This window comes from Camelus bactrianus, chromosome 1 (genome assembly GCF_048773025.1).
Source record: "Camelus bactrianus isolate YW-2024 breed Bactrian camel chromosome 1, ASM4877302v1, whole genome shotgun sequence".
Taxonomy (NCBI): Eukaryota; Metazoa; Chordata; class Mammalia; order Artiodactyla; family Camelidae; genus Camelus; species Camelus bactrianus.
In genome coordinates this window covers 132,447,552-132,460,816 of record NC_133539.1, presented here as the reverse complement: position 1 = coordinate 132,460,816, position 13,265 = coordinate 132,447,552, and the positions used below count along the sequence as shown (strand labels likewise).

At 46.6% G+C, this 13,265-nt stretch overlaps 1 protein-coding gene across 50 annotated transcripts in view; it reads right to left on the bottom strand.

Moving 5' to 3' along the window:
- The window catches only part of LOC141578987 (uncharacterized), a 196,294-nt gene that overhangs the window by 163,031 nt on the left and 19,998 nt on the right, over positions 1 to 13,265 (bottom strand). For 49 of the 50 annotated variants that reach the window (XM_074373133.1, XM_074373137.1, XM_074373213.1 and 46 more), the window contains 2 exons: positions 11,727 to 11,886; positions 7,933 to 8,674 (listed from right to left, as the gene is read on the bottom strand). The gene's annotated coding sequence lies outside the window, so the exon portion shown is untranslated. Of the gene's footprint in view, positions 1 to 7,932; positions 8,675 to 11,061; positions 11,339 to 11,726; positions 11,887 to 13,265 lie in introns of all 50 variants that reach the window. The other variant, XM_074373104.1, reaches the window with a different exon arrangement.

The following is a 13,265-nucleotide window of genomic DNA, read 5'->3' as shown; positions in this document are numbered from 1 at the left end:
AGGCTGGTACAGGGAGGCCTGCATGGCTGCTGAGGCAAACCACAGACCCGGCTCTGAATGCCCACTGGCTGGAGCAGAGAGGAAGCTACGGTCCCCTTTAGCGGTCCCTGTGTCCACCAGATCCAAGTGAGCCAGCTACTTAGGAGAAGGCCATGTTGTTCTGATACTCAGAAATACCAGCCTCGTAAAGGGAAAATAAGAGTGGCATGGAGTTTAGACCCGCTCCTGCCTCTCTATGAAGGCAAAGTAAAGTAAATGGCACGGGGAAGGTGAATGCAAAAACAAAAAACAAAAAACATAAAACCGGTGACTGCTTCCTCCAACAGCATCCCCTGCAGCTGCTCATCTCCGAGCCTGCCACTTTCTCACCAGTGACCACCGGCCAGCACACAGCAACAGCCCGGAACCTCATGCCAAGCACGTTTGTGTGAAAGCCAGAATCAAGGAAGATGCTGCAGATTTTGACTTTCCAAGTTTAAATACTCCATGAAAAATATCCCTCAGCAGCCGCCTAAATCAATTCGCATCTCACTTCTTCAAAACAATCAAACAAATTTAATAAGGGCGCATTTGTCACCAAACATAAGGAGGACCAAACTGGTTCCTCAAAGCAAGGATTTTAACAGGTATCAAACACCAGTGGGTGATGTGCTAACAAAGCAAAAATTCCAAAAAACTAGAAAATAAAAAGATGACTAGGATAATATATGGATCAAGGCAACTGTTAAGGTTTTTGCTTTTTAAAGCGATGGGGACAGCACGGAGGACAATCTGGCTATTTCCAATGCAGGGTGTGCACAGTCCACTTTTCAGACGCAACAACATGCTCACAGGGCGGTACAAGATAGAAAGGGAAATAGAAAAAGGAAAAGAGGAACAGCGAAAATTAGAAACACATGAGAACAAAAATAACTGACAGCAATTACAAGAGTTTAGGTGAGTTTGGTGAGGACAGGGACGAGGGGACGGTGAGACCCACCCTCACCTATTGTTCCAGGGAAGGCAGGGGCCTGAGGCGAGCGGCGCTGCCGGGGGACCCCAACGTGGTCAGCGCCCCAAACCTAAACTTCACCTAGATGCGTGTAGACAGCTTTTGAGCTACAAAATGTGGTCGCATTTCAAGCTGGACAATTTTACTCACTCCCACCAAGAGTAACAGGAGAGAATTAGGCTCTGTTCCTGCACCAAAGCATTGTTTAAAAAAGTAATGACTGTGGAATAGTAAAAGCAACAATGGAGTAAAAGTGACTGGAGGAGAGCGTACTTGACCCGAGCTCACTGGCCGCGTTATCTCACTGACGTTCAAATGCTGGCTGAGCCCTTATGGTACCAAAACAGACAGACCCACCAGGAGGGATGTTTAATGCGCTGCTGTATTTTGATGCCGAGAGCCATGCCTGGTACACGAGGTTCTGGGTAAACAATGGTGACAGTGTCAACCACTATGGGCTAAGCACACAACCAGCTACTCCGCCAAATCCCAAGGACACACTTCAAAAGGCAAAAACAAGCTGGCATTCTCTGGTGGGTCTGCAGCCTCAGAGCCAAGCAGTTGCTGAGCAAACATATCACCAGTGCCTCCTGTGACAAAAGAGGAGGCACTGGCCAGGGGGCTGGGGCAGGGCTCCAGGCTTCCACTGCTCACCCACCATTCTGTCCAGGGGGAGAAGGTGGTCCCTGCTTACGTTGCACCGATGCACCTACATTCACTGACGCCTGGGGACTGAGCAGGAGGTGACAGGTGACGGGAATGGAGCCAGCCTGGGAGTGGCACGGTGCTGGCATCTGTGCCCTCAGCTTTGCCCAGACCACTACATCTGCCAGCTCATCTACAAGAAGCAGAAGGGGAGAAAGCCGTGTAGATCACAGGGCCCTGCGAGGACAAGTACAGGTCATGGCCACGATATGCCTCGCCCCTTCCTTAAGCCACAGAGGTATGTCCGGGGAGGAAGTGAAAATTCATCCAGAGCCCGCCAGGCACCACAAGCAGGTGGGACTCGCGTCCCCTGTGCCTGTCACTCACAGGACTGGTCTGGACTATCTTTTTATCAATTCTCTGGCATCTTCTCCTCCAACTTACCAACAACCAGAAAGTAGAATCTGATTTTAGACTCACAGAGAATCGCAGAACACCTCCTCCACTTCGGGCCCGGCAGCACGTGCCAGGTCCTCCGACCGTCACCTGTGGGACCGCCATGAGCCCTCTCCAGAGTCAAGGCCCGAGGCCGTAGGCCGGGGGGACACAGATTCCCACAATCTCCCCAGCAAAGGGGGACCACCTCTCGGCAAAGGCATCACACCCTCTTCTGCCCGAGGGACATCTCGATAGATACACAGGGAAACAGAGCAGAAGGTGGGGGGTTAGGCAGCCCAGAAGAGCTCGTCTGCACTTCCAAGGCAAAGTGGGTCCGTTGACCTAATCACAGGGACAAAGTGAGGACGAATCTTTCCCTGCTGTGCCCCATACTCCGTGACACGCCTTTCCCTGCGTAAGGAGCTAATTTGGAAGCCCCTGGCAGTGTTTCTGTTGTCCTAAATTGGCATGGTGGTTGTCAGGCAGGGAGAGAGGGCCTGAGCCGTGCAGGTGCTGGACCTGGGAAGCAGGAGACACTGGCTCCACCCCCAGCTCAACCAGCGCCTCATTCTGCATCTCAGGATTCAGCATGACATCTATAAGCAAAGGAATGAGACTGTCCCAGGAGAGGCTGTCCAACAGGAATGAAATGTGAGCCATGTAAAGAAAGTTTCCCAGTTGCCACATTTAAAGAGGTAAGCCCCCCCCAAAAAAAACCCCTAGAAACTGATTTTAAGAACATATCTTACTTATTCTACTGTATGTAAAATACTATCATTTTGACATGTAATCAATAAAGAAAGTAACAAGATAGTTTACATTCTTTTTACTAGACAAGTCTCAGCGTCTGATGTGCATTTGACCTAGAGCACATCTCAGCTCAGAGCAGCCTCCTCCCCAGCTCTCCTAGCATCAGTGGCTTTGGCTACTCTATTGGACAGCAACTCCAGGGGTCACACCAGGGTAATTGGCTGAAAAGCGGGAGTAAGTGTCCATAATAACCCTAAAAGAATCTCTCTGAAACAAAGGCGGATTCACTTTTAAACGTCTGAAAACCGGTGGGTTGCTCCTCCCTCACGCCTTGGCTACAAGACAGCCCTCCTCCTTGCTGATCCCTTTCTGGATGTAGGGAAGCAACCCTTCACATAGCCAGGGTGGCCGGGCATCCAGGTAGACTTTCCTGCTCTCTGTGTCCAGTCCCACGAAGTCCTCATTCTCAAACAGGATGTAGAGCAGGAGGATCTTGTCCCCAGACTTGTCGGATGCACCGTCCAGCCACTTGGACTTGAGCATGATGAAGAGAGACTCAGTGAAGTCCTCGATCCTCTTCTCCACCACCCTGCAGTCCTCGTAAATTGAAGGCCACGTCGGTGAGCGGCTCCTCGGCCACCTCCCCATGCAGCACAAAGACAAAGAGCCGAGAGTCATAGAGCGTGGTGCCATACAGCTCCTCTGCACGTGGAGCTTCTCGAAGGTCTTGGCCAAGAGGCAGTCGGTAATGGTGACAAGGCCCACGACCTTGTGGTGGGTCTGGAAGTCGCTCCACCCATTCTCGGGTGCATAGTGGTTACTTTAGTGGATACAGAGTGCCCACTGCGAGCCGCACGGGCTGATCAGCCTCACCAAGGAGATTCGCTTATAGATGCACAACAAATTCTGCTCTGAGATGATCCCCACGGGTTGGACCACCACGGGGAGAGTCTGGTGGTCCTCAGCACACTGCACGTATTCAGGGATGTTCATGTTGCAGGCCCTGACGAGAGGGAAGAGGAGACCGAGGTACATACTGTGCTGCGGGCTGCGGGCCTCACTGGGTTGCGGTGACCTGGTGTGTACCAGTCAGAAGGCAGGGGAAGCCCAAGCAAAGCCGAGGGTACAGTTTGTCCTTAGCGTCTGCACATGGCTACCGCAGCTCAGATCACATTACGCAGCTTTTGGTCTAGGCCTCCGCCCTCTGCAGAAAAGGGTCATTTCTTGTTTTCTGTTTCCAAGCACCTAGCCAGGCCCTGATGCAAAGTCAGTGCTCAAAACTGCTGAATAAAGGAATGAATAAAGGAACTGCTTCCACACCCCTCAGCAGGATATAATGCAAAGAAACACAGTAGGATCAAAGACCTGGATTTCAACTCCAATTTATTTGAACTCCTAAGCTGCAGAATACTTGATAAGAAAACTTGCTTTGGGGAGGAGGGTACAGTTCAGTCGTAGAGCACATGCTTAGCATGTATGAGGTCCTGGGTTGAATCCTCAGTACCTCATTTTAAAAAAAATGAAACAAATAAATAAACCTATTTACCCCCCTCAAAAAATATTTTTTGAATTCCAAATTCAAGAAAAAAAAAAAAACACCTTGCAATTGACACAACATTGTAAACATGAGTATACTTCAATTAAAAAAAAATCCTTGGCTTACAAGAATATATCTGGATTATGGAAGTTTACAAATGTAAAATGCCTAGGGTCACACCTGCATAAGAAGAAGGAACTGTACAAATTTACTATCCCTCATTTATGAGCTATATTTCCTTTGGGGGGTTTATAACCTCTCAGAGCTAATTTTCTCAGATTAAAAAAAAGAAGGAAACATTACCGGATTCTCCATACTGCTGAAGAATCAGATAAACCTATGATAGCATCTGACCCACAGAGTTTACTCAATAAATGCTTGTTGAATGAATGAATAAACAAGCAAAGTGAATGCTGCTCCCTGCCACAGAGCATCATGATGGTACTGCCTGGAATTCCCAAGCCCACGTTTCACCCGACTCTACACTAACCATGGGTGACCTGGGCAGGCCTGTGTGCTCCTCTTAACCCCAGTTTAATCATGAATAGAAATGAGGGCAATAACACAAACCTCAAAGGGTTAGTGAGTCATTACTGAATTGTATCCCAACTTTGCAAGATGGAACCTTTAAAGAAACTTGGGCAAAAAGTCCGTAGGCCCTCTCCATATTATCTCTTACAACTACATGGGAATCTACATTATATCTCAAAATAAAAAGTCTAATTTATTAAAGAGGCTACTGAGGTTAAATGAGCTCACTGTCTCAAATAAGGAACACACAGTACAAATAGGTCAATGCCCAGCCCATGAGATACACTCAGTAAACTTTCCCACTGAGCCCACTGGTCCCTCCAACTTCAGAGCACGATGATGTGTCCTCATGGCCAGAGGCCCCTGCACCTGAAACTAACAAAGCTAATGGTCCCCACTTTCAAGAGCCCCTGCCACCACCGTAGGTCTAATTTTGTACTTGTAATTTTTTTTCTTTTTATTAAATAGAAAAACGTAATTGCATAGCCTTCAGGTCACCAAAAGCTGACTACAGAGATCATGATGGCAGCCCTTCTTCGTGAAACAATAAAATGAAAAGCCATTTCCACAAGATCTCTGTGTAAATCTACTAGGGAACTTCATCCTGGACTGAGAGGAAGAGGACTGGGGAGGAGGGGGCAATCTGCGGCACACAGACCCATGGGCCACCTGTCCCACGACGGACTTTAGACCCAACACTCACCCTCAAGGAACTTCAAAATAGACACAGACAGAGTGCTGTGGACAAGATTTTTTTTTTTTTTAAAGAAATCCCAGATTCTCTCGCAGGTTTTGTTTCTACCGAGAAACAAATGTCTTATGTGTATAAGGTTTCACAAAAGACTTAAATTAATATCACCCCAACTTGACGCATTAAGAAACTGAGGGAGAGAGTTTTATCACATTGTGCAAGATTAGAGAGAGGCAAAAAAAAACAAAACATTAGAGAGAGGCCACGTCGGACACTGTATTTAAACCCAAGCCCCTGTTCCAGTGCTCACACTAGAAAGTGGGATATACTGCCCCTTTCCTGCCCTCTCCCTGCAATAAATGTCTGAAGAGTCTTTTCTGTGCCACCTGGAATCACAATCACTTCAATTTTCCACAAAGAGCTATGTCACTCCTTGGAGGATGTGTCAAAATCTGTATGTTGAATGGGAGGAGAGATTTGTATATTCGGTTTCTCAAAGGAAACATGGCTTAAAAGAAACTGAAAAGCACTTTTCTAGTCTAAGTCTTCATTGTGCAGAGAAGGAAACGGAGGCTCAGAAGAGATGAGGAAAGGGCCTTATTAACAAATATTGCCTCAGCGCAGCACCAAGCCAGCCTTGGGAACTTCTGGGGGAGGATCTGGAAGGCCCAGGAGAATGAGTCTTAGAAAACGGAAAGAGAAGAAGCATACAAGGCCCCGTCTCTACACCACCATACCATGAAGTTCCACCAAATTACCCAGTATGGGTGCAGCCAACATTAAGGTGGGCTAAACAGGTTATAGAAACCTGGAAGTCTCAACCATAGTGGAAATTCCAACGTTTACTATGTTTTGTTTCCCAGTTCAAGCATCAGCTCAGTGGGCACTCTGTACCAGGCACTACATGAGGCCTGGAGTTCTCCCAAATACACAACTCTTATATCACGTGTGCAAACCACACACAGGCCCACCAGAAGGAAAATGCCCACAGATAAGGTGGAATTACTGAAACTGAAAGCAGCCAACCAGCATATATTACTAGCAAATACGGTGCTGCTAGAAATAGACTCATGGACATAGAAAGCAAACTGTGGTTAGCAGGCAGGAAAAGGTGGATTAACAGATACACATTAATAAATATAAAATAAATGACAAGGACCTACTATATAGCACAGGGAACTATGTTCAATTACTTGTAATGAGTTGTACTAAAAACAATCTAAACATATGTAGATACATATGCATATGTTTATAACTGAATCTCTGCTGTACATCTGAAACTAACATTCTAAATTGACTACACTTCAATAAAAAATAATTTTAAAAAATAAGTAAAAATAAAAGCAACGCCATTTAGAAAAAATAAAAGAATACTCTGATCCCCTTAGCTGAAGGTGCTGGAGAATTCTGGTTACAAACACCAAGTCCACTGGATCACTCCAACACTGGCTGTCACTCTTTCTGACCATCAGAGAGTCACTTGGCTTCAGTGAGTTTACTTTTCTCTTCTGTGAAAGGCTTCAGTTGCAACTAATGATGTATAGAATCTCATCATTCACAAACCCAACAATTAAAGAGGACTTCCCATGGGCCAGGCTCTGGAAATATGAAAATATAGGGTCCGAGATATATTCATGGGTAGAAGAAATTTATGCCATAAAGACATCTTCTTGCTTTGATAGACAGATTCAATACAATTCTGTTTAGAATTCCTACCAGATTTTTTATGGGTAACAAGATAATTTATGGTCAGGAACAACCAAGAAACTTCTTTAGAACCAGCACTGGGAAGGGGTGGATAGGTCATTCATTTCCACTGGTCTTTCTGAAGTGATGAAAACGTTCTGGAATATTAATGGTTGCACCACTGTGAATATGCTAAAGCTGCTGAATTGTAGCATTTAAGTGGGTGGACTTCATGGTGTGTGAACAATATCACAATAAAGATGTTAAATGAAAAAATATTTCTTGACAATTATTTTTCCCTCTATACTACTAGTCTGCCCCACAATTTAAGAAGAACAAAAAAACCAAAACAAACCAAATTTTGCCAGGAGCTCTTTAGGACTGCAAAGTCCCTGAGTCTCCAACGCCTCTGGTGGTGCTCTTCCTGTTAACACACACTAGCTGGGCTGGGCTAGTTAGGGACTGTAACTATCTTTTTAAGATCGACGGCCACACGTTTCACCCTGGGAGAGGGAAGGATGGAGGATGTCACAGCCTCATGCCTTCAGCTCATTTTTAACTGAACCAAGCCTTGCTTTCAACACTGTAATCCCTCTCACTATAAAAACAGTGACATCATCAAGCACCGCCATCAAAACACGTGAAAGTGTTCAAGGTACTTACCTGGGGCAGAAACACTGAGGGAGGAGACGGAAGCTCGCTCAGCACTGACGCTCCCTTTTCCCGACTCCACCAGCAGAAGCTGGGGTTCACAGCCGGAAGCTCTCAGCCCGGGGAGCAGCGCCCACACCACTGAGCTGGTCCCCAGGGAGCGGGAAAGGGAGAGGAGGGCAGCCCCGGGGTCGCGGGGCAGGGAAAGCGGGGGGGGGGGGGGGACGCGGGCTGTATCCCCGCTCGGAGGCCAGCCCCAGCCCCAGCCGCCCGCCCCCGTCCGGGTCCGCAGAACCCGCCCGCCCGGGACAAAGCCCGCCCAGGGGCGGGGACGGGCCGGCGCCCGAGGAGAGGCAGCCCGGGAGGAGAGGACTCGCGGGCGGGAGAGGACTGGCGGGCGGGAGATGGGAAGGGGACGCCAGCCGCGGACTGAGGGGAGCCCGGCTGGGGCGAGAGGCGGCAGTTGCACACTTGGCCCTGGACAGCTGTGGCCGGGGCGCCAGGGCAGGAGCCAAAGTCCTACCGGGCGAAAGAGCTGAGAAGCCTTTGGGGCCGTTCCCCGGCTCGGAGTTGCAGCTTCCAACCCTCGGTCCAGCTGGCACAGTCTGCGCATGCGCAGGAGGGCCAGCGATCCTCTCTGGGTTCTGCGAGAGAAGGTGGGGAAGCGAGGGACGGAGAAGATGGGAGGAGGAGGGGAGAAGGGGAAAAGTGGAGGGAGAGACATGGACAGGAGGAGCAGAGAGAAGGCAGGGATCTGGAGGGTGGAGGAGAGTAGCAGAGATGGAGAGAAATAGTTTTAACTCTGGGGGCATCCTGAAGGAGGCAGCAGTCCTGCCTCTGCACACTTGTCTAACCCTTCAAGGCCCGCAGCTCATATTTTACCTCCCTGGCCCAGCCCTCCACCCAAGGCCTCTGCAGGACCCCTACGGGGATCACACCCGTTGCCCCCAAGCGGAGCTGGGTTTCCTTTTGCTCTGGGAACCAAGCACCCGCAGGTGTTGTCGCTCAGAACTACCTTGGAAAGAGTACATATTCCCCTTTTACACGCTGGGACACAGGCAGGCAAGATCTCTGCCTTACCTCCACTGTCCCAGGTGTTGTGCTGGCGGGGAGCGGGAGGTACAAGGTCAGATCCCAAAAGGAGCATACTGCCTGAGTTTTGGTGCATAGTCCCCATCCTTCCTGGGTAAACCACTCCCCACCCTCGGGGAAACATCAAGGGCACACAGTATGTCCCTGGGTGTGGGATAGCTGCCCTCAATTCCAGTGCCCAGCTTGCTAGGAAGATAGGAGTGTTACTGAGTCCAAATTCATTCTCCTTAATGCAGGACAGGCCAGTAAGTTGGGAGACCAGGTGTTGGGGCATGGAATAGCAACTTTCTGTAGACCTAGATGGCAAACTAATGTCCTGGAAAACCATCTCCCCAAGTCAGAATTCAGGCTCCTTTCCTACGAGCTTGGTTTTTGCAATCTTCTTGATGTAGTAATTCTTTGTTGTTAGAATCCTTTGTTCTTGCAGCTATCTGCCTGGGTCAGATCCCTGTAAACCTCCAACAAAACAAACGTTATTTTCTATTATGTAACTTGTTATCTTTATATGAATGGAAAAGTGTTAAATATCCTTAAAGGTCAGAGCATTCAAAATAGGCTCTCCTGTATATTTTAGGCTCTAGGCAACATTGTTTTACAAGCAAGATGAAGCCTAGGAGACAGAGCACAGGGTTATGTCAAAGAACAGATCTAATATGGAGTCAGATTTGTTCTTTTCTATTACCAGGGCAGAAGACACTTGATGATTTAAATCCCTTTAAGTTAAAAATAAGTAATACTTTAAAGGAATTTACATACATAGGTCGGAATGTGCATAGCATATCTGGAAAACACACAAAGGATTGTAAACAGTGGCATCTCCAGGGAGGGCTGAAAGAAGAGGGGATGAGGGAAAACTTCTTTCACTTGTGTATTTTTGTGCTCTGTTTGAAATTTTTTAACCACATGCATGTATTTCTTTTTCAGTTAAAAAAAATGTGTAATGGAGCAAAGGAGTAGCAAGCTCAGCAAATACAGCAGCCATGGAATCACTGAGCCATCACTTTTGATTTCAGCCAGGAAGCATTTATTGACTCTCTCCTATGTGCCCAGTGCTGTTTTAAGACTTCTTTTATTTTTTTTCATAAAATAATAAAGTGCTATTCCTCACCCCTGCCCATGGCTGGTGGAAAACCAACTGAGTTTTTATTGAGTTGTTTTCCAAGAAGTAGAGATCAGTTATAAACAGAACACATCTTCAGGGCAAAACAGGCGGAGTGGTTTTCCAGCAGGCCAGATAGCTATGAAGGGTTTTCAACAGAGGCACACAGAGGCTGAGAGAGAAAGCCTCCAGGACCCTACAAAAAGCTGCCCAAACTGCCTTCTCCATGGCACTACTGAAATAGGAAAGAAAAAATCTGACTCCATATTAGATCTGTTCCTTTGACTTTAACCCTGTGCCCTGTTTCCTAGGCTTAGTCTTGTTGGTTCTGCACCTTTTGTAAAACAATGTTGCCTAGAGCCTGAAATATACAGGAGACCCTATTCTCAAGGCTCTGACTTTGAAGGATATTAACACTTTTCTATTCACATAAAGATAACAAGTTACAGAATAGAAAACAACATTTGTTTGTTGGAGGGTTACACGGATGTGACCCAGGTGAAGAGCTGCAAGAACAAAGGATTCTAACAACAAAGAATTCATACACCAAGTTTGCAACAACCAAGCATTCCCACTTCCCATTTTTAATATAAGAAGAGCCTGAAATCTGACTTGGGGTGATGGTTCCCCAGGACATTATTCTACCATTTCTCAGCTGGCTTTCCAAATTAAAGTCGCTATTTCTTGCCCCCAAAACCTGGTCTCCTGATTTATTGGCCTGTAATGCACGAGCAGAACAAGTCTGGACTCGGAAACACAGACATTGAAAGTACCCATTTGGTATATTAAATGACCTGCTTCTACTCATCTTCCTGACGTTTTATTCTCTTGACCACTCCTGCTATGTTTATGAAAAACCTGTCATGTGGACACATTTCCACCTCTAGCCACTACCCTTCCAGGTAAGAACTGATGCCAAGAAGGTAATGGAAGTTGCTAGAAGGTATTACCTGGACAAAATAGAGCAGAAGTGGGTTCTGGCTGATGTTCAGGAGCAGGCTGGAACACCTGACAAGATGTTATAAGTATGGATAGACAGCTGGGCACCAAAGGAGAAGCTTCTAAACTTCCATGAGGGACTTGTTGGATAGGAAGGAAAAGTCCCAAACTATAGCTCGGATCCCACCACGAGCTTCCTGGGCGAGTCTGGGCAAGTAATTTAAAATCTCTAGGCCCGTGCTGTCCAACATGGGAGCCACCAGCAACATGCAGGATTATGAAGTTATTCTGTAGCCAGACAGAATTATAAAAAGACATTTTATTGCAAAGGCCCAGCAGGTATAATATTTAAAAACGTTATTGGTTATCTTGCCCTAACGAGTTATTTTTGTATGTGTAGGTTTCTGTGGTTTGTAAGACCTGTGACTAATGATTCCGTTACAGTGAAGTATTTTGAAATTATAAGTTACTGGACACAGTACCCTCATATCACAGTTGAAAAAAACTGATCCACATAAGCAAGGTGATCTGACTTATTAGTTATGAGCAGGGTCTCTGGGGCCAGCCTGCCTGAGTATAAATTCTCACTCTGCCTCCAGGGGGTTCTGTGTGAATCTTGGACAAATTATTGTTGTTTTTGTTGTCGTTGTTATTATTTGTGCCTCTTTTTCCTTACCTTTTAAGTAGCGAGGAATATGTAGACTCTATCTCCTACTGTGTTGGCAGGATTAAATGAGTAAACGTCTGTGCTGCCCACTTCCCTGGGTTTCAGCATTCTCCAGGCAATCAGTGCCAAACTCAGAGGCATTCTCCACTGTCTTCGTCAGTCTGGGATGCTGTAACAAATTACCGTGGGTCGGGTGGCTTAAACAACCAGCATATTCCTTATGGTTTGGAGGCTGAGACTTTCAAGGTCAATGTATCCTTGAGAGGATTGCCAGCTCGAAGATGGCTGTCTTCCCAATATCTTCATATCCCAGAGAGCAGAGAGAAGCAAGCACTCTGGGGGCTTGTATAAGAACACTAATCCCATTCATGAGGGCTCTACTCTCATGACCTCATTTTATCCTACTAATCACCTCCCAAAGGCCCCACCTCCCAATACCATCACCCTGGGAGATGGGGTTTCGACATATGGATTTTGAGGGGATGCAAACATTCAGTCCACACATCGGCTAAGTCTCCCCAACATGCAGTCATCAAACCTGTAGCTAATTTCAAAGTAATATTTATGTCTCTCTGCCCATTTCCATTCCTACATCCACTATCACTGAAGCCCTGTTACATTTTATTCCTTATTTTTCTGGTAGAGATTTAATTGATTCCTCTAACTCCAATGCTCCCCTCGCTCCAGTCTGCTTAATAGCCCTGCCAGGTAGGTCTTCCTTAAAACACCTTCCCACTTCACCTGGTTGTTTTTTAGTTGTAAATGTCAGAATCCTCTCCACACCCCATCCTATATCTTTAATCCGTTACACTACGGCTCACTATGTTATTTTCCTCTTACCAATGTAAGAAATTTCCATAAGCTTAAGAGCTTAAACCAGCACAGATTTATCAGCTTATGGCTGTGGAGGTCAGAGATCCAACACAGTTCTCATTGGGCTAAATTCAAGGTAGCAGCAGGGTTCTTTCCTTCTAGAGGGTCTAGAAGAGAATGTTTCCTTGTTGTTGTTGTTTTTTTCCAGTTTCCAGAGGTCACCCACCTTCCTTAGCTTGTGCCCCACGACTTCCTCCATTTTCATGGTCAGCAGCCTTTGTGAACTTTGCTCTATGGCTACACCTCCCTCTGATTTTAAACTCAGCTGGGAAATGTCCTCCATTTCAAGGACCCCTGTGATTACATTCGGCCCACCTGGACAATCCAGGCTACTCACCCTATTGTCTCATCTCAGGATCCCCTTGTCCCATCCCATTCAGGCATTATGAATGTGGCTGTGACACTCACCTTGTGTAACATTTCCTCTCATGAGCATTTTATGGTTCAAGGCACATATGAATGACTTTTTGTTTTTCTTCCTTAGCCTTTCTACATTCAGTATGTCTGGTGAGATTTTATGAATCCTTTTTATTTGTCCCCCTGCACTAATCTTTAATAATGTATCATGGGTTTAAAATGATAACTGATAGACAATTTAGAAGACAGAAATCCTCTAAGATTTTTGTCCTAAAATATCTGTCATGCATTTTGCCATGTACAGTAACATGTCACAGG